Genomic DNA, 21,813 nt, shown 5'->3' on the forward strand with positions numbered 1-21,813 from the left:
GGCGGCCTTCCTGGGCTATTGGTACCTTCATGTAGAGCTGCCGCTGGGCTCGCACTGCCTGCTGCTGAGAAAGTGATTGCTTTTGCTGATATGACTTGCAATAACGACTGCGCGAAACGCCGCTATCTCGTTAGGGGTGCTACGGCAGACACCCTCTCGAGCACCCCGAAGACTTCTTGAGCCCTCGGCTGTGATGGGTTCCAGGCTGACAAATGAAATGTCGTGTGTGCATTCGCGGACGACAGAAAGGCTGAGGCAAGTTGGAGTGAACAAGGATGGACTTCTCGGGTCCGTCGTTTCCGTAGTGTAGCTGTTATCACGTGTGCTTCACACGCAGAAGGTCCCCGGTTCGATCCCGGGCGGGAACAGTATTTTCCTGCCTGTGTCGTATTGTCCTCCAATGAGCCACGTCGTGTGTGGATCTGCTGCATGTCCCTTCGTTTTGCAAGTACCACATTTATTGAATTTTTTAGTTACGATGGCAACATCACTACAAGTTGTCTGTGAAGTAAGGTGCGCACAAGCAGTTTCCGTGGTGTAGAGGTTATCACGTCTGCCCATCACGCAGAAGTTCCCTGGTTCGATCCCGGGCGGAAACACTTTTTCATCACTTTAAGCAAGACTTACTAACATGCATCTGCTACCATCTGTACCCGAAACCTTCGTAATCGCCTTCACGCGTTGGACCACAGCGTCAATTGCTCACACCAAATAAGAAATTCATTTGATATTGACGGCGAGCTTTTTGCGCTGACTCAGCCACTGACGTGCGATCAGTTTGCACAACACGCTAGGGCTCGTCCGGGATTTGAACCCGGGACCTCCTGCACCCTAAGCAGGAATCATACCCCTAGACCAACGAGCCCTGTGACACGGCGAATGCCAATTACTTCGGTCCCTCGATGTCGTCCAGGGTGCCCTGACAGTCTCGTGTAGGCTGGCGGGATGGGGGCGGCGCGAATTCCCGCGGTCGGCGGCCTTCCTGGGCTATTGGTACCTTCATGTAGAGCTGCCGCTGGGCTCGCACTGCCTGCTGCTGAGAAAGTGATTGCTTTTGCTGATATGACTTGCAATAACGACTGCGCGAAACGCCGCTATCTCGTTAGGGGTGCTACGGCAGACACCCTCTCGAGCACCCCGAAGACTTCTTGAGCCCTCGGCTGTGATGGGTTCCAGGCTGACAAATGAAATGTCGTGTGTGCATTCGCGGACGACAGAAAGGCTGAGGCAAGTTGGAGTGAACAAGGATGGACTTCTCGAGTCCGTCGTTTCCGTAGTGTAGCGGTTATCACGTCTGCTTCACACGCAGAAGGTCCCTGGTTCGATCCCGGGCGGGAACAGTATTTTCCTGCCTGTGTCGTATTGTACTCCAATGAGCCACGTCGTGTGTGGATCTGCTGCATGTCCCTTCGTTTTGCAAGTACCACATTTATTGAATTTTTTAGTTACGATGGCAACATCACTACAAGTTGTCTGTGAAGTAAGGTGCGCACAAGCAGTTTCCGTGGTGTAGAGGTTATCACGTCTGCCCATCACGCAGAAGTTCCCTGGTTCGATCCCGGGCGGAAACAGTTTTTCATCACTTTAAGCAAGACTTACTAACATGCATCTGCTACCATCTGTACCCGAAACCTTCGTAATCGCCTTCACGCGTTGGACCACAGCGTCAATTGCTCACACCAAATAAGAAATTCATTTGATATTGACGGCGAGCTTTTTGCGCTGACTCAGCCACTGACGTGCGATCAGTTTGCACAACACGCTAGGGCTCGTCCGGGATTTGAACCCGGGACCTCCTGCACCCTAAGCAGGAATCATACCCCTAGACCAACGAGCCCTGTGACACAGCGAATGCCAATTACTTCGGTCCCTCGATGTCGTCCAGGGTGCCCTGACAGTCTCGTGTAGGCTGGCGGGATGGGGGCGGCGCGAATTCCCGCGGTCGGCGGCCTTCCTGGGCTATTGGTACCTTCATGTAGAGCTGCCGCTGGGCTCGCACTGCCTGCTGCTGAGAAAGTGATTGCTTTTGCTGATATGACTTGCAATAACGACTGCGCGAAACGCCGCTATCTCGTTAGGGGTGCTACGGCAGACACCCTCTCGAGCACCCCGAAGACTTCTTGAGCCCTCGGCTGTGATGGGTTCCAGGCTGACAAATGAAATGTCGTGTGTGCATTCGCGGACGAGAGAAAGGCTGAGGCAAGTTGGAGTGAACAAGGATGGACTTCTCGGGTCCGTCGTTTCCGTAGTGTAGCGGTTATCACGTCTGCTTCACACGCAGAAGGTCCCCGGTTCGATCCCGGGCGGGAACAGTATTTTCCTGCCTGTGTCGTATTGTCCTCCAATGAGCCACGTCGTGTGTGGATCTGCTGCATGTCCCTTCGTTTTGCAAGTACCACATTTATTGAATTTTTTAGTTACGATGGCAACATCACTACAAGTTGTCTGTGAAGTAAGGTGCGCACAAGCAGTTTCCGTGGTGTAGAGGTTATCACGTCTGCCCATCACGCAGAAGTTCCCTGGTTCGATCCCGGGCGGAAACACTTTTTCATCACTTTAAGCAAGACTTACTAACATGCATCTGCTACCATCTGTACCCGAAACCTTCGTAATCGCCTTCACGCGTTGGACCACAGCGTCAATTGCTCACACCAAATAAGAAATTCATTTGATATTGACGGCGAGCTTTTTGCGCTGACTCAGCCACTGACGTGCGATCAGTTTGCACAACACGCTAGGGCTCGTCCGGGACTTGAACCCGTGACCTCCTGCACCCTAAGCAGGAATCATACCCCTAGACCAACGAGCCCTGTGACACGGCGAATGCCAATTACTTCGGTCCCTCGATGTCGTCCAGGGTGCCCTGACAGTCTCGTGTAGGCTGGCGGGATGGGGGCGGCGCGAATTCCCGCGGTCGGCGGCCTTCCTGATCTATTGGTACCTTCATGTAGAGCTGCCGCTGGGCTCGCACTGCCTGCTGCTGAGAAAGTGATTGCTTTTGCTGATATGACTTGCAATAACGACTGCGCGAAACGCCGCTATCTCGTTAGGGGTGCTACGGCAGACACCCTCTCGAGCACCCCGAAGACTTCTTGAGCCCTCGGCTGTGATGGGTTCCAGGCTGACAAATGAAATGTCGTGTGTGCATTCGCGGACGACAGAAAGGCTGAGGCAAGTTGGAGTGAACAAGGATGGACTTCTCGGGTCCGTCGTTTCCGTAGTGTAGCTGTTATCACGTGTGCTTCACACGCAGAAGGTCCCCGGTTCGATCCCGGGCGGGAACAGTATTTTCCTGCCTGTGTCGTATTGTCCTCCAATGAGCCACGTCGTGTGTGGATCTGCTGCATGTCCCTTCGTTTTGCAAGTACCACATTTATTGAATTTTTTAGTTACGATGGCAACATCACTACAAGTTGTCTGTGAAGTAAGGTGCGCACAAGCAGTTTCCGTGGTGTAGAGGTTATCACGTCTGCCCATCACGCAGAAGTTCCCTGGTTCGATCCCGGGCGGAAACACTTTTTCATCACTTTAAGCAAGACTTACTAACATGCATCTGCTACCATCTGTACCCGAAACCTTCGTAATCGCCTTCACGCGTTGGACCACAGCGTCAATTGCTCACACCAAATAAGAAATTCATTTGATATTGACGGCGAGCTTTTTGCGCTGACTCAGCCACTGACGTGCGATCAGTTTGCACAACACGCTAGGGCTCGTCCGGGATTTGAACCCGGGACCTCCTGCACCCTAAGCAGGAATCATACCCCTAGACCAACGAGCCCTGTGACACGGCGAATGCCAATTACTTCGGTCCCTCGATGTCGTCCAGGGTGCCCTGACAGTCTCGTGTAGGCTGGCGGGATGGGGGCGGCGCGAATTCCCGCGGTCGGCGGCCTTCCTGGGCTATTGGTACCTTCATGTAGAGCTGCCGCTGGGCTCGCACTGCCTGCTGCTGAGAAAGTGATTGCTTTTGCTGATATGACTTGCAATAACGACTGCGCGAAACGCCGCTATCTCGTTAGGGGTGCTACGGCAGACACCCTCTCGAGCACCCCGAAGACTTCTTGAGCCCTCGGCTGTGATGGGTTCCAGGCTGACAAATGAAATGTCGTGTGTGCATTCGCGGACGACAGAAAGGCTGAGGCAAGTTGGAGTGAACAAGGATGGACTTCTCGAGTCCGTCGTTTCCGTAGTGTAGCGGTTATCACGTCTGCTTCACACGCAGAAGGTCCCTGGTTCGATCCCGGGCGGGAACAGTATTTTCCTGCCTGTGTCGTATTGTACTCCAATGAGCCACGTCGTGTGTGGATCTGCTGCATGTCCCTTCGTTTTGCAAGTACCACATTTATTGAATTTTTTAGTTACGATGGCAACATCACTACAAGTTGTCTGTGAAGTAAGGTGCGCACAAGCAGTTTCCGTGGTGTAGAGGTTATCACGTCTGCCCATCACGCAGAAGTTCCCTGGTTCGATCCCGGGCGGAAACAGTTTTTCATCACTTTAAGCAAGACTTACTAACATGCATCTGCTACCATCTGTACCCGAAACCTTCGTAATCGCCTTCACGCGTTGGACCACAGCGTCAATTGCTCACACCAAATAAGAAATTCATTTGATATTGACGGCGAGCTTTTTGCGCTGACTCAGCCACTGACGTGCGATCAGTTTGCACAACACGCTAGGGCTCGTCCGGGATTTGAACCCGGGACCTCCTGCACCCTAAGCAGGAATCATACCCCTAGACCAACGAGCCCTGTGACACAGCGAATGCCAATTACTTCGGTCCCTCGATGTCGTCCAGGGTGCCCTGACAGTCTCGTGTAGGCTGGCGGGATGGGGGCGGCGCGAATTCCCGCGGTCGGCGGCCTTCCTGGGCTATTGGTACCTTCATGTAGAGCTGCCGCTGGGCTCGCACTGCCTGCTGCTGAGAAAGTGATTGCTTTTGCTGATATGACTTGCAATAACGACTGCGCGAAACGCCGCTATCTCGTTAGGGGTGCTACGGCAGACACCCTCTCGAGCACCCCGAAGACTTCTTGAGCCCTCGGCTGTGATGGGTTCCAGGCTGACAAATGAAATGTCGTGTGTGCATTCGCGGACGAGAGAAAGGCTGAGGCAAGTTGGAGTGAACAAGGATGGACTTCTCGGGTCCGTCGTTTCCGTAGTGTAGCGGTTATCACGTCTGCTTCACACGCAGAAGGTCCCCGGTTCGATCCCGGGCGGGAACAGTATTTTCCTGCCTGTGTCGTATTGTCCTCCAATGAGCCACGTCGTGTGTGGATCTGCTGCATGTCCCTTCGTTTTGCAAGTACCACATTTATTGAATTTTTTAGTTACGATGGCAACATCACTACAAGTTGTCTGTGAAGTAAGGTGCGCACAAGCAGTTTCCGTGGTGTAGAGGTTATCACGTCTGCCCATCACGCAGAAGTTCCCTGGTTCGATCCCGGGCGGAAACACTTTTTCATCACTTTAAGCAAGACTTACTAACATGCATCTGCTACCATCTGTACCCGAAACCTTCGTAATCGCCTTCACGCGTTGGACCACAGCGTCAATTGCTCACACCAAATAAGAAATTCATTTGATATTGACGGCGAGCTTTTTGCGCTGACTCAGCCACTGACGTGCGATCAGTTTGCACAACACGCTAGGGCTCGTCCGGGACTTGAACCCGTGACCTCCTGCACCCTAAGCAGGAATCATACCCCTAGACCAACGAGCCCTGTGACACGGCGAATGCCAATTACTTCGGTCCCTCGATGTCGTCCAGGGTGCCCTGACAGTCTCGTGTAGGCTGGCGGGATGGGGGCGGCGCGAATTCCCGCGGTCGGCGGCCTTCCTGATCTATTGGTACCTTCATGTAGAGCTGCCGCTGGGCTCGCACTGCCTGCTGCTGAGAAAGTGATTGCTTTTGCTGATATGACTTGCAATAACGACTGCGCGAAACGCCGCTATCTCGTTAGGGGTGCTACGGCAGACACCCTCTCGAGCACCCCGAAGACTTCTTGAGCCCTCGGCTGTGATGGGTTCCAGGCTGACAAATGAAATGTCGTGTGTGCATTCGCGGACGACAGAAAGGCTGAGGCAAGTTGGAGTGAACAAGGATGGACTTCTCGGGTCCGTCGTTTCCGTAGTGTAGCTGTTATCACGTGTGCTTCACACGCAGAAGGTCCCCGGTTCGATCCCGGGCGGGAACAGTATTTTCCTGCCTGTGTCGTATTGTCCTCCAATGAGCCACGTCGTGTGTGGATCTGCTGCATGTCCCTTCGTTTTGCAAGTACCACATTTATTGAATTTTTTAGTTACGATGGCAACATCACTACAAGTTGTCTGTGAAGTAAGGTGCGCACAAGCAGTTTCCGTGGTGTAGAGGTTATCACGTCTGCCCATCACGCAGAAGTTCCCTGGTTCGATCCCGGGCGGAAACACTTTTTCATCACTTTAAGCAAGACTTACTAACATGCATCTGCTACCATCTGTACCCGAAACCTTCGTAATCGCCTTCACGCGTTGGACCACAGCGTCAATTGCTCACACCAAATAAGAAATTCATTTGATATTGACGGCGAGCTTTTTGCGCTGACTCAGCCACTGACGTGCGATCAGTTTGCACAACACGCTAGGGCTCGTCCGGGATTTGAACCCGGGACCTCCTGCACCCTAAGCAGGAATCATACCCCTAGACCAACGAGCCCTGTGACACGGCGAATGCCAATTACTTCGGTCCCTCGATGTCGTCCAGGGTGCCCTGACAGTCTCGTGTAGGCTGGCGGGATGGGGGCGGCGCGAATTCCCGCGGTCGGCGGCCTTCCTGGGCTATTGGTACCTTCATGTAGAGCTGCCGCTGGGCTCGCACTGCCTGCTGCTGAGAAAGTGATTGCTTTTGCTGATATGACTTGCAATAACGACTGCGCGAAACGCCGCTATCTCGTTAGGGGTGCTACGGCAGACACCCTCTCGAGCACCCCGAAGACTTCTTGAGCCCTCGGCTGTGATGGGTTCCAGGCTGACAAATGAAATGTCGTGTGTGCATTCGCGGACGACAGAAAGGCTGAGGCAAGTTGGAGTGAACAAGGATGGACTTCTCGAGTCCGTCGTTTCCGTAGTGTAGCGGTTATCACGTCTGCTTCACACGCAGAAGGTCCCTGGTTCGATCCCGGGCGGGAACAGTATTTTCCTGCCTGTGTCGTATTGTACTCCAATGAGCCACGTCGTGTGTGGATCTGCTGCATGTCCCTTCGTTTTGCAAGTACCACATTTATTGAATTTTTTAGTTACGATGGCAACATCACTACAAGTTGTCTGTGAAGTAAGGTGCGCACAAGCAGTTTCCGTGGTGTAGAGGTTATCACGTCTGCCCATCACGCAGAAGTTCCCTGGTTCGATCCCGGGCGGAAACAGTTTTTCATCACTTTAAGCAAGACTTACTAACATGCATCTGCTACCATCTGTACCCGAAACCTTCGTAATCGCCTTCACGCGTTGGACCACAGCGTCAATTGCTCACACCAAATAAGAAATTCATTTGATATTGACGGCGAGCTTTTTGCGCTGACTCAGCCACTGACGTGCGATCAGTTTGCACAACACGCTAGGGCTCGTCCGGGATTTGAACCCGGGACCTCCTGCACCCTAAGCAGGAATCATACCCCTAGACCAACGAGCCCTGTGACACAGCGAATGCCAATTACTTCGGTCCCTCGATGTCGTCCAGGGTGCCCTGACAGTCTCGTGTAGGCTGGCGGGATGGGGGCGGCGCGAATTCCCGCGGTCGGCGGCCTTCCTGGGCTATTGGTACCTTCATGTAGAGCTGCCGCTGGGCTCGCACTGCCTGCTGCTGAGAAAGTGATTGCTTTTGCTGATATGACTTGCAATAACGACTGCGCGAAACGCCGCTATCTCGTTAGGGGTGCTACGGCAGACACCCTCTCGAGCACCCCGAAGACTTCTTGAGCCCTCGGCTGTGATGGGTTCCAGGCTGACAAATGAAATGTCGTGTGTGCATTCGCGGACGAGAGAAAGGCTGAGGCAAGTTGGAGTGAACAAGGATGGACTTCTCGGGTCCGTCGTTTCCGTAGTGTAGCGGTTATCACGTCTGCTTCACACGCAGAAGGTCCCCGGTTCGATCCCGGGCGGGAACAGTATTTTCCTGCCTGTGTCGTATTGTCCTCCAATGAGCCACGTCGTGTGTGGATCTGCTGCATGTCCCTTCGTTTTGCAAGTACCACATTTATTGAATTTTTTAGTTACGATGGCAACATCACTACAAGTTGTCTGTGAAGTAAGGTGCGCACAAGCAGTTTCCGTGGTGTAGAGGTTATCACGTCTGCCCATCACGCAGAAGTTCCCTGGTTCGATCCCGGGCGGAAACACTTTTTCATCACTTTAAGCAAGACTTACTAACATGCATCTGCTACCATCTGTACCCGAAACCTTCGTAATCGCCTTCACGCGTTGGACCACAGCGTCAATTGCTCACACCAAATAAGAAATTCATTTGATATTGACGGCGAGCTTTTTGCGCTGACTCAGCCACTGACGTGCGATCAGTTTGCACAACACGCTAGGGCTCGTCCGGGACTTGAACCCGTGACCTCCTGCACCCTAAGCAGGAATCATACCCCTAGACCAACGAGCCCTGTGACACGGCGAATGCCAATTACTTCGGTCCCTCGATGTCGTCCAGGGTGCCCTGACAGTCTCGTGTAGGCTGGCGGGATGGGGGCGGCGCGAATTCCCGCGGTCGGCGGCCTTCCTGATCTATTGGTACCTTCATGTAGAGCTGCCGCTGGGCTCGCACTGCCTGCTGCTGAGAAAGTGATTGCTTTTGCTGATATGACTTGCAATAACGACTGCGCGAAACGCCGCTATCTCGTTAGGGGTGCTACGGCAGACACCCTCTCGAGCACCCCGAAGACTTCTTGAGCCCTCGGCTGTGATGGGTTCCAGGCTGACAAATGAAATGTCGTGTGTGCATTCGCGGACGAGAGAAGGGCTGAGGCAAGTTGGAGTGAACAAGGATGGACTTCTCGGGTCCGTCGTTTCCGTAGTGTAGCGGTTATCACGTCTGCTTCACACGCAGAAGGTCCACGGTTCGATCCCGGGCGGGAACAGTATTTTCCTGCCTGTGTCGTATTGTCCTCCAATGAGCCACGTCGTGTGTGGATCTGCTGCATGTCCCTTCGTTTTGCAAGTACCACATTTATTGAATTTTTTAGTTACGATGGCAACATCACTACAAGTTGTCTGTGAAGTAAGGTGCGCACAAGCAGTTTCCGTGGTGTAGAGGTTATCACGTCTGCCCATCACGCAGAAGTTCCCTGGTTCGATCCCGGGCGGAAACACTTTTTCATCACTTTAAGCAAGACTTACTAACATGCATCTGCTACCATCTGTACCCGAAACCTTCGTAATCGCCTTCACGCGTTGGACCACAGCGTCAATTGCTCACACCAAATAAGAAATTCATTTGATATTGACGGCGAGCTTTTTGCGCTGACTCAGCCACTGACGTGCGATCAGTTTGCACAACACGCTAGGGCTCGTCCGGGATTTGAACCCGGGACCTCCTGCACCCTAAGCAGGAATCATACCCCTAGACCAACGAGCCCTGTGACACGGCGAATGCCAATTACTTCGGTCCCTCGATGTCGTCCAGGGTGCCCTGACAGTCTCGTGTAGGCTGGCGGGATGGGGGCCTCGCCAATTCCCGCGGTCGGCGGCCTTCCTGGGCTATTGGTACCTTCATGTAGAGCTGCCGCTGGGCTCGCACTGCCTGCTGCTGAGAAAGTGATTGCTTTTGCTGATATGACTTGCAATAACGACTGCGCGAAACGCCGCTATCTCGTTAGGGGTGCTACGGCAGACACCCTCTCGAGCACCCCGAAGACTTCTTGAGCCCTCGGCTGTGATGGGTTCCAGGCTGACAAATGAAATGTCGTGTGTGCATTCGCGGACGACAGAAAGGCTGAGGCAAGTTGGAGTGAACAAGGATGGACTTCTCGGGTCCGTCGTTTCCGTAGTGTAGCTGTTATCACGTGTGCTTCACACGCAGAAGGTCCCCGGTTCGATCCCGGGCGGGAACAGTATTTTCCTGCCTGTGTCGTATTGTCCTCCAATGAGCCACGTCGTGTGTGGATCTGCTGCATGTCCCTTCGTTTTGCAAGTACCACATTTATTGAATTTTTTAGTTACGATGGCAACATCACTACAAGTTGTCTGTGAAGTAAGGTGCGCACAAGCAGTTTCCGTGGTGTAGAGGTTATCACGTCTGCCCATCACGCAGAAGTTCCCTGGTTCGATCCCGGGCGGAAACACTTTTTCATCACTTTAAGCAAGACTTACTAACATGCATCTGCTACCATCTGTACCCGAAACCTTCGTAATCGCCTTCACGCGTTGGACCACAGCGTCAATTGCTCACACCAAATAAGAAATTCATTTGATATTGACGGCGAGCTTTTTGCGCTGACTCAGCCACTGACGTGCGATCAGTTTGCACAACACGCTAGGGCTCGTCCGGGATTTGAACCCGGGACCTCCTGCACCCTAAGCAGGAATCATACCCCTAGACCAACGAGCCCTGTGACACGGCGAATGCCAATTACTTCGGTCCCTCGATGTCGTCCAGGGTGCCCTGACAGTCACGTGTAGGCTGGCGGGATGGGGGCGGCGCGAATTCCCGCGGTCGGCGGCCTTCCTGGGCTATTGGTACCTTCATGTAGAGCTGCCGCTGGGCTCGCACTGCCTGCTGCTGAGAAAGTGATTGCTTTTGCTGATATGACTTGCAATAACGACTGCGCGAAACGCCGCTATCTCGTTAGGGGTGCTACGGCAGACACCCTCTCGAGCACCCCGAAGACTTCTTGAGCCCTCGGCTGTGATGGGTTCCAGGCTGACAAATGAAATGTTGTGTGTGCATTCGCGGACGACAGAAAGGCTGAGGCAAGTTGGAGTGAACAAGGATGGACTTCTCGGGTCCGTCGTTTCCGTAGTGTAGCGGTTATCACGTCTGGTTCACACGCAGAAGGTCCCCGGTTCGATCCCGGGCGGGAACAGTATTTCCCTGCCTGTGTCGTATTGTCCTCCAATGAGCCACGTCGTGTGTGGATCTGCTGCATGTCCCTTCGTTTTGCAAGTACCACATTTATTGAATTTTTTAGTTACGATGGCAACATCACTACAAGTTGTCTGTGAAGTAAGGTGCGCACAAGCAGTTTCCGTGGTGTAGAGGTTATCACGTCTGTCCATCACGCAGAAGTTCCCTGGTTCGATCCCGGGCGGAAACACTTTTTCATCACTTTAAGCAAGACTTACTAACATGCATCTGCTACCATCTGTACCCGAAACCTTCGTAATCGCCTTCACGCGTTGGACCACAGCGTCAATTGCTCACACCAAATAAGAAATTCATTTGATATTGACGGCGAGCTTTTTGCGCTGACTCAGCCACTGACGTGCGATCAGTTTGCACAACACGCTAGGGCTCGTCCGGGATTTGAACCCGGGACCTCCTGCACCCTAAGCAGGAATCATACCCCTAGACCAACGAGCCCTGTGACACGGCGAATGCCAATTACTTCGGTCCCTCGATGTCGTCCAGGGTGCCCTGACAGTCTCGTGTAGGCTGGCGGGATGGGGGCGGCGCGAATTCCCGCGGTCGGCGGCCTTCCTGGGCTATTGGTACCTTCATGTAGAGCTGCCGCTGGGCTCGCACTGCCTGCTGCTGAGAAAGTGATTGCTTTTGCTGATATGACTTGCAATAACGACTGCGCGAAAAGCCGCTATCTCGTTAGGGGTGCTACGGCAGACACCCTCTCGAGCACCCCGAAGACTTCTTGAGCCCTCGGCTGTGATGGGTTCCAGGCTGACAAATGAAATGTCGTGTGTGCATTCGCGGACGAGAGAAATGCTGAGGCAAGTTGGAGTGAACAAGGATGGACTTGTCGGGTCCGTCGTTTCCGTAGTGTAGCGGTTATCACGTCTGCTTCACACGCAGAAGGTCCCCGGTTCGATCCCGGGCGGGAACAGTATTTTCCTGCCTGTGTCGTATTGTCCTCCAATGAGCCACGTCGTGTGTGGATCTGCTGCATGTCCCTTCGTTTTGCAAGTACCACATTTATTGAATTTTTTAGTTACGATGGCAACATCACTACAAGTTGTCTGTGAAGTAAGGTGCGCACAAGCAGTTTCCGTGGTGTAGAGGTTATCACGTCTGCCCATCACGCAGAAGTTCCCTGGTTCGATCCCGGGCGGAAACACTTTTTCATCACTTTAAGCAAGACTTACTAACATGCATCTGCTACCATCTGTACCCGAAACCTTCGTAATCGCCTTCACGCGTTGGACCACAGCGTCAATTGCTCACACCAAATAAGAAATTCATTTGATATTGACGGCGAGCTTTTTGCGCTGACTCAGCCACTGACGTGCGATCAGTTTGCACAACACGCTAGGGCTCGTCCGGGATTTGAACCCGGGACCTCCTGCACCCTAAGCAGGAATCATACCCCTAGACCAACGAGCCCTGTGACACGGCGAATGCCAATTACTTCGGTCCCTCGATGTCGTCCAGGGTGCCCTGACAGTCTCGTGTAGGCTGGCGGGATGGGGGCGGCGCGAATTCCCGCGGTCGGCGGCCTTCCTGGGCTATTGGTACCTTCATGTAGAGCTGCCGCTGGGCTCGCACTGCCTGCTGCTGAGAAAGTGATTGCTTTTGCTGATATGACTTGCAATAACGACTGCGCGAAACGCCGCTATCTCGTTAGGGGTGCTACGGCAGACACCCTCTCGAGCACCCCGAAGACTTCTTGAGCCCTCGGCTGTGATGGGTTCCAGGCTGACAAATGAAATGTTGTGTGTGCATTCGCGGACGACAGAAAGGCTGAGGCAAGTTGGAGTGAACAAGGATGGACTTCTCGGGTCCGTCGTTTCCGTAGTGTAGCGGTTATCACGTCTGGTTCACACGCAGAAGGTCCCCGGTTCGATCCCGGGCGGGAACAGTATTTCCCTGCCTGTGTCGTATTGTCCTCCAATGAGCCACGTCGTGTGTGGATCTGCTGCATGTCCCTTCGTTTTGCAAGTACCACATTTATTGAATTTTTTAGTTACGATGGCAACATCACTACAAGTTGTCTGTGAAGTAAGGTGCGCACAAGCAGTTTCCGTGGTGTAGAGGTTATCACGTCTGTCCATCACGCAGAAGTTCCCTGGTTCGATCCCGGGCGGAAACACTTTTTCATCACTTTAAGCAAGACTTACTAACATGCATCTGCTACCATCTGTACCCGAAACCTTCGTAATCGCCTTCACGCGTTGGACCACAGCGTCAATTGCTCACACCAAATAAGAAATTCATTTGATATTGACGGCGAGCTTTTTGCGCTGACTCAGCCACTGACGTGCGATCAGTTTGCACAACACGCTAGGGCTCGTCCGGGATTTGAACCCGGGACCTCCTGCACCCTAAGCAGGAATCATACCCCTAGACCAACGAGCCCTGTGACACGGCGAATGCCAATTACTTCGGTCCCTCGATGTCGTCCAGGGTGCCCTGACAGTCTCGTGTAGGCTGGCGGGATGGGGGCGGCGCGAATTCCCGCGGTCGGCGGCCTTCCTGGGCTATTGGTACCTTCATGTAGAGCTGCCGCTGGGCTCGCACTGCCTGCTGCTGAGAAAGTGATTGCTTTTGCTGATATGACTTGCAATAACGACTGCGCGAAAAGCCGCTATCTCGTTAGGGGTGCTACGGCAGACACCCTCTCGAGCACCCCGAAGACTTCTTGAGCCCTCGGCTGTGATGGGTTCCAGGCTGACAAATGAAATGTCGTGTGTGCATTCGCGGACGAGAGAAATGCTGAGGCAAGTTGGAGTGAACAAGGATGGACTTCTCGGGTCCGTCGTTTCCGTAGTGTAGCTGTTATCACGTGTGCTTCACACGCAGAAGGTCCCCGGTTCGATCCCGGGCGGGAACAGTATTTTCCTGCCTGTGTCGTATTGTCCTCCAATGAGCCACGTCGTGTGTGGATCTGCTGCATGTCCCTTCGTTTTGCAAGTACCACATTTATTGAATTTTTTAGTTACGATGGCAACATCACTACAAGTTGTCTGTGAAGTAAGGTGCGCACAAGCAGTTTCCGTGGTGTAGAGGTTATCACGTCTGCCCATCACGCAGAAGTTCCCTGGTTCGATCCCAGGCGGAAACACTTTTTCATCACTTTAAGCAAGACTTACTAACATGCATCTGCTACCATCTGTACCCGAAACCTTCGTAATCGCCTTCACGCGTTGGACCACAGCGTCAATTGCTCACACCAAATAAGAAATTCATTTGATATTGACGGCGAGCTTTTTGCGCTGACTCAGCCACTGACGTGCGATCAGTTTGCACAACACGCTAGGGCTCGTCCGGGATTTGAACCCGGGACCTCCTGCACCCTAAGCAGGAATCATACCCCTAGACCAACGAGCCCTGTGACACGGCGAATGCCAATTACTTCGGTCCCTCGATGTCGTCCAGGGTGCCCTGACAGTCTCGTGTAGGCTGGCGGGATGGGGGCGGCGCGAATTCCCGCGGTCGGCGGCCTTCCTGGGCTATTGGTACCTTCATGTAGAGCTGCCGCTGGGCTCGCACTGCCTGCTGCTGAGAAAGTGATTGCTTTTGCTGATATGACTTGCAATAACGACTGCGCGAAAAGCCGCTATCTCGTTAGGGGTGCTACGGCAGACACCCTCTCGAGCACCCCGAAGACTTCTTGAGCCCTCGGCTGTGATGGGTTCCAGGCTGACAAATGAAATGTCGTGTGTGCATTCGCGGACGACAGAAAGGCTGAGGCAAGTTGGAGTGAACAAGGATGGACTTCTCGGGTCCGTCGTTTCCGTAGTGTAGCTGTTATCACGTGTGCTTCACACGCAGAAGGTCCCCGGTTCGATCCCGGGCGGGAACAGTATTTTCCTGCCTGTGTCGTATTGTCCTCCAATGAGCCACGTCGTGTGTGGATCTGCTGCATGTCCCTTCGTTTTGCAAGTACCACATTTATTGAATTTTTTAGTTACGATGGCAACATCACTACAAGTTGTCTGTGAAGTAAGGTGCGCACAAGCAGTTTCCGTGGTGTAGAGGTTATCACGTCTGCCCATCACGCAGAAGTTCCCTGGTTCGATCCCGGGCGGAAACACTTTTTCATCACTTTAAGCAAGACTTACTAACATGCATCTGCTACCATCTGTACCCGAAACCTTCGTAATCGCCTTCACGCGTTGGACCACAGCGTCAATTGCTCACACCAAATAAGAAATTCATTTGATATTGACGGCGAGCTTTTTGCGCTGACTCAGCCACTGACGTGCGATCAGTTTGCACAACACGCTAGGGCTCGTCCGGGATTTGAACCCGGGACCTCCTGCACCCTAAGCAGGAATCATACCCCTAGACCAACGAGCCCTGTGACACGGCGAATGCCAATTACTTCGGTCCCTCGATGTCGTCCAGGGTGCCCTGACAGTCTCGTGTAGGCTGGCGGGATGGGGGCGGCGCGAATTCCCGCGGTCGGCGGCCTTCCTGGGCTATTGGTACCTTCATGTAGAGCTGCCGCTGGGCTCGCACTGCCTGCTGCTGAGAAAGTGATTGCTTTTGCTGATATGACTTGCAATAACGACTGCGCGAAACGCCGCTATCTCGTTAGGGGTGCTACGGCAGACACCCTCTCGAGCACCCCGAAGACTTCTTGAGCCCTCGGCTGTGATGGGTTCCAGGCTGACAAATGAAATGTCGTGTGTGCATTCGCGGACGAGAGAAAGGCTGAGGCAAGTTGGAGTGAACAAGGATGGACTTCTCGGGTCCGTCGTTTCCGTAGTGTAGCGGTTATCACGTCTGCTTCACACGCAGAAGGTCCCCGGTTCGATCCCGGGCGGGAACAGTATTTTCCTGCCTGTGTCGTATTGTCCTCCAATGAGCCACGTCGTGTGTGGATCTGCTGCATGTCCCTTCGTTTTGCAAGTACCACATTTATTGAATTTTTTAGTTACGATGGCAACATCACTACAAGTTGTCTGTGAAGTAAGGTGCGCACAAGCAGTTTCCGTGGTGTAGAGGTTATCACGTCTGCCCATCACGCAGAAGTTCCCTGGTTCGATCCCGGGCGGAAACAGTTTTTCATCACTTTAAGCAAGACTTACTAACATGCATCTGCTACCATCTGTACCCGAAACCTTCGTAATCGCCTTCACGCGTTGGACCACAGCGTCAATTGCTCACACCAAATAAGAAATTCATTTGATATTGACGGCGAGCTTTTTGCGCTGACTCAGCCACTGACGTGCGATCAGTTTGCACAACACGCTAGGGCTCGTCCGGGATTTGAACCCGGGACCTCCTGCACCCTAAGCAGGAATCATACCCCTAGACCAACGAGCCCTGTGACACAGCGAATGCCAATTACTTCGGTCCCTCGATGTCGTCCAGGGTGCCCTGACAGTCTCGTGTAGGCTGGCGGGATGGGGGCGGCGCGAATTCCCGCGGTCGGCGGCCTTCCTGGGCTATTGGTACCTTCATGTAGAGCTGCCGCTGGGCTCGCACTGCCTGCTGCTGAGAAAGTGATTGCTTTTGCTGATATGACTTGCAATAACGACTGCGCGAAACGCCGCTATCTCGTTAGGGGTGCTACGGCAGACACCCTCTCGAGCACCCCGAAGACTTCTTGAGCCCTCGGCTGTGATGGGTTCCAGGCTGACAAATGAAATGTCGTGTGTGCATTCGCGGACGAGAGAAAGGCTGAGGCAAGTTGGAGTGAACAAGGATGGACTTCTCGGGTCCGTCGTTTCCGTAGTGTAGCGGTTATCACGTCTGCTTCACACGCAGAAGGTCCCCGGTTCGATCCCGGGCGGGAACAGTATTTTCCTGCCTGTGTCGTATTGTCCTCCAATGAGCCACGTCGTGTGTGGATCTGCTGCATGTCCCTTCGTTTTGCAAGTACCACATTTATTGAATTTTTTAGTTACGATGGCAACATCACTACAAGTTGTCTGTGAAGTAAGGTGCGCACAAGCAGTTTCCGTGGTGTAGAGGTTATCACGTCTGCCCATCACGCAGAAGTTCCCTGGTTCGATCCCGGGCGGAAACACTTTTTCATCACTTTAAGCAAGACTTACTAACATGCATCTGCTACCATCTGTACCCGAAACCTTCGTAATCGCCTTCACGCGTTGGACCACAGCGTCAATTGCTCACACCAAATAAGAAATTCATTTGATATTGACGGCGAGCTTTTTGCGCTGACTCAGCCACTGACGTGCGATCAGTTTGCACAACACGCTAGGGCTCGTCCGGGACTTGAACCCGTGACCTCCTGCACCCTAAGCAGGAATCATACCCCTAGACCAACGAGCCCTGTGACACGGCGAATGCCAATTACTTCGGTCCCTCGATGTCGTCCAGGGTGCCCTGACAGTCTCGTGTAGGCTGGCGGGATGGGGGCGGCGCGAATTCCCGCGGTCGGCGGCCTTCCTGGGCTATTGGTACCTTCATGTAGAGCTGCCGCTGGGCTCGCACTGCCTGCTGCTGAGAAAGTGATTGCTTTTGCTGATATGACTTGCAATAACGACTGCGCGAAACGCCGCTATCTCGTTAGGGGTGCTACGGCAGACACCCTCTCGAGCACCCCGAAGACTTCTTGAGCCCTCGGCTGTGATGGGTTCCAGGCTGACAAATGAAATGTCGTGTGTGCATTCGCGGACGAGAGAAAGGCTGAGGCAAGTTGGAGTGAACAAGGATGGACTTCTCGGGTCCGTCGTTTCCGTAGTGTAGCGGTTATCACGTCTGCTTCACACGCAGAAGGTCCCCGGTTCGATCCCGGGCGGGAACAGTATTTTCCTGCCTGTGTCGTATTGTCCTCCAATGAGCCACGTCGTGTGTGGATCTGCTGCATGTCCCTTCGTTTTGCAAGTACCACATTTATTGAATTTTTTAGTTACGATGGCAACATCACTACAAGTTGTCTGTGAAGTAAGGTGCGCACAAGCAGTTTCCGTGGTGTAGAGGTTATCACGTCTGCCCATCACGCAGAAGTTCCCTGGTTCGATCCCGGGCGGAAACAGTTTTTCATCACTTTAAGCAAGACTTACTAACATGCATCTGCTACCATCTGTACCCGAAACCTTCGTAATCGCCTTCACGCGTTGGACCACAGCGTCAATTGCTCACACCAAATAAGAAATTCATTTGATATTGACGGCGAGCTTTTTGCGCTGACTCAGCCACTGACGTGCGATCAGTTTGCACAACACGCTAGGGCTCGTCCGGGATTTGAACCCGGGACCTCCTGCACCCTAAGCAGGAATCATACCCCTAGACCAACGAGCCCTGTGACACAGCGAATGCCAATTACTTCGGTCCCTCGATGTCGTCCAGGGTGCCCTGACAGTCTCGTGTAGGCTGGCGGGATGGGGGCGGCGCGAATTCCCGCGGTCGGCGGCCTTCCTGGGCTATTGGTACCTTCATGTAGAGCTGCCGCTGGGCTCGCACTGCCTGCTGCTGAGAAAGTGATTGCTTTTGCTGATATGACTTGCAATAACGACTGCGCGAAACGCCGCTATCTCGTTAGGGGTGCTACGGCAGACACCCTGTCGAGCACCCCGAAGACTTCTTGAGCCCTCGGCTGTGATGGGTTCCAGGCTGACAAATGAAATGTCGTGTGTGCATTCGCGGACGAGAGAAAGGCTGAGGCAAGTTGGAGTGAACAAGGATGGACTTCTCGGGTCCGTCGTTTCCGTAGTGTAGCGGTAATCACGTCTGCTTCACACGCAGAAGGTCCCCGGTTCGATCCCGGGCGGGAACAGTATTTTCCTGCCTGTGTCGTATTGTCCTCCAATGAGCCACGTCGTGTGTGGATCTGCTGCATGTCCCTTCGTTTTGCAAGTACCACATTTATTGAATTTTTTAGTTACGATGGCAACATCACTACAAGTTGTCTGTGAAGTAAGGTGCGCACAAGCAGTTTCCGTGGTGTAGAGGTTATCACGTCTGCCCATCACGCAGAAGTTCCCTGGTTCGATCCCGGGCGGAAACACTTTTTCATCACTTTAAGCAAGACTTACTAACATGCATCTGCTACCATCTGTACCCGAAACCTTCGTAATCGCCTTCACGCGTTGGACCACAGCGTCAATTGCTCACACCAAATAAGAAATTCATTTGATATTGACGGCGAGCTTTTTGCGCTGACTCAGCCACTGACGTGCGATCAGTTTGCACAACACGCTAGGGCTCGTCCGGGACTTGAACCCGTGACCTCCTGCACCCTAAGCAGGAATCATACCCCTAGACCAACGAGCCCTGTGACACGGCGAATGCCAATTACTTCGGTCCCTCGATGTCGTCCAGGGTGCCCTGACAGTCTCGTGTAGGCTGGCGGGATGGGGGCGGCGCGAATTCCCGCGGTCGGCGGCCTTCCTGGGCTATTGGTACCTTCATGTAGAGCTGCCGCTGGGCTCGCACTGCCTGCTGCTGAGAAAGTGATTGCTTTTGCTGATATGACTTGCAATAACGACTGCGCGAAACGCCGCTATCTCGTTAGGGGTGCTACGGCAGACACCCTCTCGAGCACCCCGAAGACTTCTTGAGCCCTCGGCTGTGATGGGTTCCAGGCTGACAAATGAAATGTCGTGTGTGCATTCGCGGACGAGAGAAAGGCTGAGGCAAGTTGGAGTGAACAAGGATGGACTTCTCGGGTCCGTCGTTTCCGTAGTGTAGCGGTTATCACGTCTGCTTCACACGCAGAAGGTCCACGGTTCGATCCCGGGCGGGAACAGTATTTTCCTGCCTGTGTCGTATTGTCCTCCAATGAGCCACGTCGTGTGTGGATCTGCTGCATGTCCCTTCGTTTTGCAAGTACCACATTTATTGAATTTTTTAGTTACGATGGCAACATCACTACAAGTTGTCTGTGAAGTAAGGTGCGCACAAGCAGTTTCCGTGGTGTAGAGGTTATCACGTCTGCCCATCACGCAGAAGTTCCCTGGTTCGATCCCGGGCGGAAACACTTTTTCATCACTTTAAGCAAGACTTACTAACATGCATCTGCTACCATCTGTACCCGAAACCTTCGTAATCGCCTTCACGCGTTGGACCACAGCGTCAATTGCTCACACCAAATAAGAAATTCATTTGATATTGACGGCGAGCTTTTTGCGCTGACTCAGCCACTGACGTGCGATCAGTTTGCACAACACGCTAGGGCTTGTCCGGGATTTGAACCCGGGACCTCCTGCACCCTAAGCAGGAATCATACCCCTAGACCAACGAGCCCTGTGACACGGCGAATGCCAATTACTTCGGTCCCTCGATGTCGTCCAGGGTGCCCTGACAGTCTCGTGTAGGCTGGCGGGATGGGGGCCTCGCCAATTCCCGCGGTCGGCGGCCTTCCTGGGCTATTGGTACCTTCATGTAGAGCTGCCGCTGGGCTCGCACTGCCTGCTGCTGAGAAAGTGATTGCTTTTGCTGATATGACTTGCAATAACGACTGCGCGAAACGCCGCTATCTCGTTAGGGGTGCTACGGCAGACACCCTCTCGAGCACCCCGAAGACTTCTTGAGCCCTCGGCTGTGATGGGTTTTAGGCTGACAAATGAAATGTCGTGTGTTCATTCGCGGACGAGTGAAAGGCTGAGGCAAGTTGGAGTGAACAAGGATGGACTTCTCGGGTCCGTCGTTTCCGTAGTGTAGCGGTTATCACGTCTGCTTCACACGCAGAAGGTCCCCGGTTCGATCCCGGGCGGGAACAGTATTTTCCTGCCTGTGTCGTATTGTCCTCCAATGAGCCACGTCGTGTGTGGATCTGCTGCATGTCCCTTCGTTTTGCAAGTACCACATTTATTGAATTTTTTAGTTACGATGGCAACATCACTACAAGTTGTCTGTGAAGTAAGGTGCGCACAAGCAGTTTCCGTGGTGTAGAGGTTATCACGTCTGCCCATCACGCAGAAGTTCCCTGGTTCGATCCCGGGCGGAAACACTTTTTCATCACTTTAAGCAAGACTTACTAACATGCATCTGCTACCATCTGTACCCGAAACCTTCGTAATCGCCTTCACGCGTTGGACCACAGCGTCAATTGCTCACACCAAATAAGAAATTCATTTGATATTGACGGCGAGCTTTTTGCGCTGACTCAGCCACTGACGTGCGATCAGTTTGCACAACACGCTAGGGCTCGTCCGGGATTTGAACCCGGGACCTCCTGCACCCTAAGCAGGAATCATACCCCTAGACCAACGAGCCCTGTGACACGGCGAATGCCAATTACTTCGGTCCCTCGATGTCGTCCAGGGTGCCCTGACAGTCTCGTGTAGGCTGGCGGGATGGGGGCGGCGCGAATTCCCGCGGTCGGCGGCCTTCCTGGGCTATTGGTACCTTCGTGTAGAGCTGCCGCTGGGCTCGCACTGCCTGCTGCTGAGAAAGTGATTGCTTTTGCTGATATGACTTGCAATAACGACTGCGCGAAACGCCGCTATCTCGTTAGGGGTGCTACGGCAGACACCCTCTCGAGCACCCCGAAGACTTCTTGAGCCCTCGGCTGTGATGGGTTCCAGGCTGACAAATGAAATGTCGTGTGTGCATTCGCGGACGAGAGAAAGGCTGAGGCAAGTTGGAGTGAACAAGGATGGACTTCTCGGGTCCGTCGTTTCCGTAGTGTAGCGGTTATCACGTCTGCTTCACACGCAGAAGGTCCCCGGTTCGATCCCGGGCGGGAACAGTATTTTCCTGCCTGTGTCGTATTGTCCTCCAATGAGCCACGTCGTGTGTGGATCTGCTGC

General features: G+C 53.4%; 67 non-coding genes across 67 annotated transcripts; 45 read left to right on the top strand and 22 right to left on the bottom strand.

Moving 5' to 3' along the window:
• Positions 1-295: 295 nt before the first annotated feature.
• Trnav-cac lies at positions 296-368 on the top strand. The gene has a single exon. It is a non-coding gene; the product is annotated as a tRNA-Val (tRNA).
• Positions 369-526: 158 nt separating this feature from the next.
• On the top strand, positions 527-599 carry Trnad-auc. Its single transcript has one exon. It is a non-coding gene; the product is annotated as a tRNA-Asp (tRNA).
• Positions 600-793: 194 nt separating this feature from the next.
• Trnap-agg lies at positions 794-865 on the bottom strand. Its single transcript has one exon. It is a non-coding gene; the product is annotated as a tRNA-Pro (tRNA).
• Positions 866-1,267: 402 nt separating this feature from the next.
• Positions 1,268-1,340, top strand: Trnav-cac. Its single transcript has one exon. It is a non-coding gene; the product is annotated as a tRNA-Val (tRNA).
• A 158-nt stretch (positions 1,341-1,498) lies between these two features.
• On the top strand, positions 1,499-1,571 carry Trnad-auc. Its single transcript has one exon. It is a non-coding gene; the product is annotated as a tRNA-Asp (tRNA).
• A 194-nt stretch (positions 1,572-1,765) lies between these two features.
• On the bottom strand, positions 1,766-1,837 carry Trnap-agg. The gene has a single exon. It is a non-coding gene; the product is annotated as a tRNA-Pro (tRNA).
• A 402-nt stretch (positions 1,838-2,239) lies between these two features.
• Trnav-cac lies at positions 2,240-2,312 on the top strand. Its single transcript has one exon. It is a non-coding gene; the product is annotated as a tRNA-Val (tRNA).
• A 158-nt stretch (positions 2,313-2,470) lies between these two features.
• Trnad-auc lies at positions 2,471-2,543 on the top strand. The gene has a single exon. It is a non-coding gene; the product is annotated as a tRNA-Asp (tRNA).
• Positions 2,544-2,737: 194 nt separating this feature from the next.
• On the bottom strand, positions 2,738-2,809 carry Trnap-agg. The gene has a single exon. It is a non-coding gene; the product is annotated as a tRNA-Pro (tRNA).
• Positions 2,810-3,211: 402 nt separating this feature from the next.
• Trnav-cac lies at positions 3,212-3,284 on the top strand. Its single transcript has one exon. It is a non-coding gene; the product is annotated as a tRNA-Val (tRNA).
• A 158-nt stretch (positions 3,285-3,442) lies between these two features.
• Trnad-auc lies at positions 3,443-3,515 on the top strand. The gene has a single exon. It is a non-coding gene; the product is annotated as a tRNA-Asp (tRNA).
• Positions 3,516-3,709: 194 nt separating this feature from the next.
• Trnap-agg lies at positions 3,710-3,781 on the bottom strand. Its single transcript has one exon. It is a non-coding gene; the product is annotated as a tRNA-Pro (tRNA).
• Positions 3,782-4,183: 402 nt separating this feature from the next.
• Trnav-cac lies at positions 4,184-4,256 on the top strand. Its single transcript has one exon. It is a non-coding gene; the product is annotated as a tRNA-Val (tRNA).
• Positions 4,257-4,414: 158 nt separating this feature from the next.
• Positions 4,415-4,487, top strand: Trnad-auc. The gene has a single exon. It is a non-coding gene; the product is annotated as a tRNA-Asp (tRNA).
• Positions 4,488-4,681: 194 nt separating this feature from the next.
• On the bottom strand, positions 4,682-4,753 carry Trnap-agg. Its single transcript has one exon. It is a non-coding gene; the product is annotated as a tRNA-Pro (tRNA).
• Positions 4,754-5,155: 402 nt separating this feature from the next.
• Positions 5,156-5,228, top strand: Trnav-cac. The gene has a single exon. It is a non-coding gene; the product is annotated as a tRNA-Val (tRNA).
• Positions 5,229-5,386: 158 nt separating this feature from the next.
• On the top strand, positions 5,387-5,459 carry Trnad-auc. The gene has a single exon. It is a non-coding gene; the product is annotated as a tRNA-Asp (tRNA).
• A 194-nt stretch (positions 5,460-5,653) lies between these two features.
• On the bottom strand, positions 5,654-5,725 carry Trnap-agg. The gene has a single exon. It is a non-coding gene; the product is annotated as a tRNA-Pro (tRNA).
• Positions 5,726-6,127: 402 nt separating this feature from the next.
• Trnav-cac lies at positions 6,128-6,200 on the top strand. Its single transcript has one exon. It is a non-coding gene; the product is annotated as a tRNA-Val (tRNA).
• Positions 6,201-6,358: 158 nt separating this feature from the next.
• On the top strand, positions 6,359-6,431 carry Trnad-auc. Its single transcript has one exon. It is a non-coding gene; the product is annotated as a tRNA-Asp (tRNA).
• Positions 6,432-6,625: 194 nt separating this feature from the next.
• Positions 6,626-6,697, bottom strand: Trnap-agg. The gene has a single exon. It is a non-coding gene; the product is annotated as a tRNA-Pro (tRNA).
• A 402-nt stretch (positions 6,698-7,099) lies between these two features.
• On the top strand, positions 7,100-7,172 carry Trnav-cac. The gene has a single exon. It is a non-coding gene; the product is annotated as a tRNA-Val (tRNA).
• A 158-nt stretch (positions 7,173-7,330) lies between these two features.
• Positions 7,331-7,403, top strand: Trnad-auc. Its single transcript has one exon. It is a non-coding gene; the product is annotated as a tRNA-Asp (tRNA).
• A 194-nt stretch (positions 7,404-7,597) lies between these two features.
• On the bottom strand, positions 7,598-7,669 carry Trnap-agg. Its single transcript has one exon. It is a non-coding gene; the product is annotated as a tRNA-Pro (tRNA).
• A 402-nt stretch (positions 7,670-8,071) lies between these two features.
• Trnav-cac lies at positions 8,072-8,144 on the top strand. The gene has a single exon. It is a non-coding gene; the product is annotated as a tRNA-Val (tRNA).
• Positions 8,145-8,302: 158 nt separating this feature from the next.
• Trnad-auc lies at positions 8,303-8,375 on the top strand. The gene has a single exon. It is a non-coding gene; the product is annotated as a tRNA-Asp (tRNA).
• A 194-nt stretch (positions 8,376-8,569) lies between these two features.
• Trnap-agg lies at positions 8,570-8,641 on the bottom strand. Its single transcript has one exon. It is a non-coding gene; the product is annotated as a tRNA-Pro (tRNA).
• Positions 8,642-9,043: 402 nt separating this feature from the next.
• On the top strand, positions 9,044-9,116 carry Trnav-cac. The gene has a single exon. It is a non-coding gene; the product is annotated as a tRNA-Val (tRNA).
• A 158-nt stretch (positions 9,117-9,274) lies between these two features.
• On the top strand, positions 9,275-9,347 carry Trnad-auc. Its single transcript has one exon. It is a non-coding gene; the product is annotated as a tRNA-Asp (tRNA).
• Positions 9,348-9,541: 194 nt separating this feature from the next.
• Trnap-agg lies at positions 9,542-9,613 on the bottom strand. Its single transcript has one exon. It is a non-coding gene; the product is annotated as a tRNA-Pro (tRNA).
• Positions 9,614-10,015: 402 nt separating this feature from the next.
• Positions 10,016-10,088, top strand: Trnav-cac. Its single transcript has one exon. It is a non-coding gene; the product is annotated as a tRNA-Val (tRNA).
• Positions 10,089-10,246: 158 nt separating this feature from the next.
• Positions 10,247-10,319, top strand: Trnad-auc. Its single transcript has one exon. It is a non-coding gene; the product is annotated as a tRNA-Asp (tRNA).
• Positions 10,320-10,513: 194 nt separating this feature from the next.
• Positions 10,514-10,585, bottom strand: Trnap-agg. Its single transcript has one exon. It is a non-coding gene; the product is annotated as a tRNA-Pro (tRNA).
• Positions 10,586-10,987: 402 nt separating this feature from the next.
• On the top strand, positions 10,988-11,060 carry Trnav-cac. The gene has a single exon. It is a non-coding gene; the product is annotated as a tRNA-Val (tRNA).
• Positions 11,061-11,218: 158 nt separating this feature from the next.
• Positions 11,219-11,291, top strand: Trnad-auc. The gene has a single exon. It is a non-coding gene; the product is annotated as a tRNA-Asp (tRNA).
• Positions 11,292-11,485: 194 nt separating this feature from the next.
• Trnap-agg lies at positions 11,486-11,557 on the bottom strand. Its single transcript has one exon. It is a non-coding gene; the product is annotated as a tRNA-Pro (tRNA).
• Positions 11,558-11,959: 402 nt separating this feature from the next.
• Trnav-cac lies at positions 11,960-12,032 on the top strand. Its single transcript has one exon. It is a non-coding gene; the product is annotated as a tRNA-Val (tRNA).
• A 158-nt stretch (positions 12,033-12,190) lies between these two features.
• Trnad-auc lies at positions 12,191-12,263 on the top strand. The gene has a single exon. It is a non-coding gene; the product is annotated as a tRNA-Asp (tRNA).
• Positions 12,264-12,457: 194 nt separating this feature from the next.
• Trnap-agg lies at positions 12,458-12,529 on the bottom strand. Its single transcript has one exon. It is a non-coding gene; the product is annotated as a tRNA-Pro (tRNA).
• A 402-nt stretch (positions 12,530-12,931) lies between these two features.
• Positions 12,932-13,004, top strand: Trnav-cac. The gene has a single exon. It is a non-coding gene; the product is annotated as a tRNA-Val (tRNA).
• Positions 13,005-13,162: 158 nt separating this feature from the next.
• Positions 13,163-13,235, top strand: Trnad-auc. The gene has a single exon. It is a non-coding gene; the product is annotated as a tRNA-Asp (tRNA).
• A 194-nt stretch (positions 13,236-13,429) lies between these two features.
• Trnap-agg lies at positions 13,430-13,501 on the bottom strand. Its single transcript has one exon. It is a non-coding gene; the product is annotated as a tRNA-Pro (tRNA).
• A 402-nt stretch (positions 13,502-13,903) lies between these two features.
• On the top strand, positions 13,904-13,976 carry Trnav-cac. The gene has a single exon. It is a non-coding gene; the product is annotated as a tRNA-Val (tRNA).
• Positions 13,977-14,134: 158 nt separating this feature from the next.
• Positions 14,135-14,207, top strand: Trnad-auc. The gene has a single exon. It is a non-coding gene; the product is annotated as a tRNA-Asp (tRNA).
• A 194-nt stretch (positions 14,208-14,401) lies between these two features.
• Trnap-agg lies at positions 14,402-14,473 on the bottom strand. Its single transcript has one exon. It is a non-coding gene; the product is annotated as a tRNA-Pro (tRNA).
• Positions 14,474-14,875: 402 nt separating this feature from the next.
• Trnav-cac lies at positions 14,876-14,948 on the top strand. Its single transcript has one exon. It is a non-coding gene; the product is annotated as a tRNA-Val (tRNA).
• A 158-nt stretch (positions 14,949-15,106) lies between these two features.
• Trnad-auc lies at positions 15,107-15,179 on the top strand. The gene has a single exon. It is a non-coding gene; the product is annotated as a tRNA-Asp (tRNA).
• A 194-nt stretch (positions 15,180-15,373) lies between these two features.
• Trnap-agg lies at positions 15,374-15,445 on the bottom strand. The gene has a single exon. It is a non-coding gene; the product is annotated as a tRNA-Pro (tRNA).
• A 402-nt stretch (positions 15,446-15,847) lies between these two features.
• Trnav-cac lies at positions 15,848-15,920 on the top strand. Its single transcript has one exon. It is a non-coding gene; the product is annotated as a tRNA-Val (tRNA).
• Positions 15,921-16,078: 158 nt separating this feature from the next.
• Positions 16,079-16,151, top strand: Trnad-auc. Its single transcript has one exon. It is a non-coding gene; the product is annotated as a tRNA-Asp (tRNA).
• Positions 16,152-16,345: 194 nt separating this feature from the next.
• On the bottom strand, positions 16,346-16,417 carry Trnap-agg. Its single transcript has one exon. It is a non-coding gene; the product is annotated as a tRNA-Pro (tRNA).
• Positions 16,418-16,819: 402 nt separating this feature from the next.
• On the top strand, positions 16,820-16,892 carry Trnav-cac. The gene has a single exon. It is a non-coding gene; the product is annotated as a tRNA-Val (tRNA).
• A 158-nt stretch (positions 16,893-17,050) lies between these two features.
• On the top strand, positions 17,051-17,123 carry Trnad-auc. The gene has a single exon. It is a non-coding gene; the product is annotated as a tRNA-Asp (tRNA).
• Positions 17,124-17,317: 194 nt separating this feature from the next.
• Trnap-agg lies at positions 17,318-17,389 on the bottom strand. Its single transcript has one exon. It is a non-coding gene; the product is annotated as a tRNA-Pro (tRNA).
• A 402-nt stretch (positions 17,390-17,791) lies between these two features.
• Trnav-cac lies at positions 17,792-17,864 on the top strand. Its single transcript has one exon. It is a non-coding gene; the product is annotated as a tRNA-Val (tRNA).
• A 158-nt stretch (positions 17,865-18,022) lies between these two features.
• On the top strand, positions 18,023-18,095 carry Trnad-auc. Its single transcript has one exon. It is a non-coding gene; the product is annotated as a tRNA-Asp (tRNA).
• A 194-nt stretch (positions 18,096-18,289) lies between these two features.
• Positions 18,290-18,361, bottom strand: Trnap-agg. Its single transcript has one exon. It is a non-coding gene; the product is annotated as a tRNA-Pro (tRNA).
• Positions 18,362-18,763: 402 nt separating this feature from the next.
• Positions 18,764-18,836, top strand: Trnav-cac. Its single transcript has one exon. It is a non-coding gene; the product is annotated as a tRNA-Val (tRNA).
• Positions 18,837-18,994: 158 nt separating this feature from the next.
• Trnad-auc lies at positions 18,995-19,067 on the top strand. Its single transcript has one exon. It is a non-coding gene; the product is annotated as a tRNA-Asp (tRNA).
• Positions 19,068-19,261: 194 nt separating this feature from the next.
• Trnap-agg lies at positions 19,262-19,333 on the bottom strand. Its single transcript has one exon. It is a non-coding gene; the product is annotated as a tRNA-Pro (tRNA).
• A 402-nt stretch (positions 19,334-19,735) lies between these two features.
• On the top strand, positions 19,736-19,808 carry Trnav-cac. Its single transcript has one exon. It is a non-coding gene; the product is annotated as a tRNA-Val (tRNA).
• Positions 19,809-19,966: 158 nt separating this feature from the next.
• Trnad-auc lies at positions 19,967-20,039 on the top strand. The gene has a single exon. It is a non-coding gene; the product is annotated as a tRNA-Asp (tRNA).
• Positions 20,040-20,233: 194 nt separating this feature from the next.
• Positions 20,234-20,305, bottom strand: Trnap-agg. The gene has a single exon. It is a non-coding gene; the product is annotated as a tRNA-Pro (tRNA).
• Positions 20,306-20,707: 402 nt separating this feature from the next.
• Positions 20,708-20,780, top strand: Trnav-cac. The gene has a single exon. It is a non-coding gene; the product is annotated as a tRNA-Val (tRNA).
• Positions 20,781-20,938: 158 nt separating this feature from the next.
• On the top strand, positions 20,939-21,011 carry Trnad-auc. The gene has a single exon. It is a non-coding gene; the product is annotated as a tRNA-Asp (tRNA).
• Positions 21,012-21,205: 194 nt separating this feature from the next.
• Trnap-agg lies at positions 21,206-21,277 on the bottom strand. The gene has a single exon. It is a non-coding gene; the product is annotated as a tRNA-Pro (tRNA).
• Positions 21,278-21,679: 402 nt separating this feature from the next.
• Trnav-cac lies at positions 21,680-21,752 on the top strand. Its single transcript has one exon. It is a non-coding gene; the product is annotated as a tRNA-Val (tRNA).
• Positions 21,753-21,813: the final 61 nt, after the last annotated feature.

Source organism: Schistocerca piceifrons, chromosome 2 (assembly GCF_021461385.2).
Source record: "Schistocerca piceifrons isolate TAMUIC-IGC-003096 chromosome 2, iqSchPice1.1, whole genome shotgun sequence".
Lineage (NCBI taxonomy): Eukaryota > Metazoa > Arthropoda > Insecta > Orthoptera > Acrididae > Schistocerca > Schistocerca piceifrons.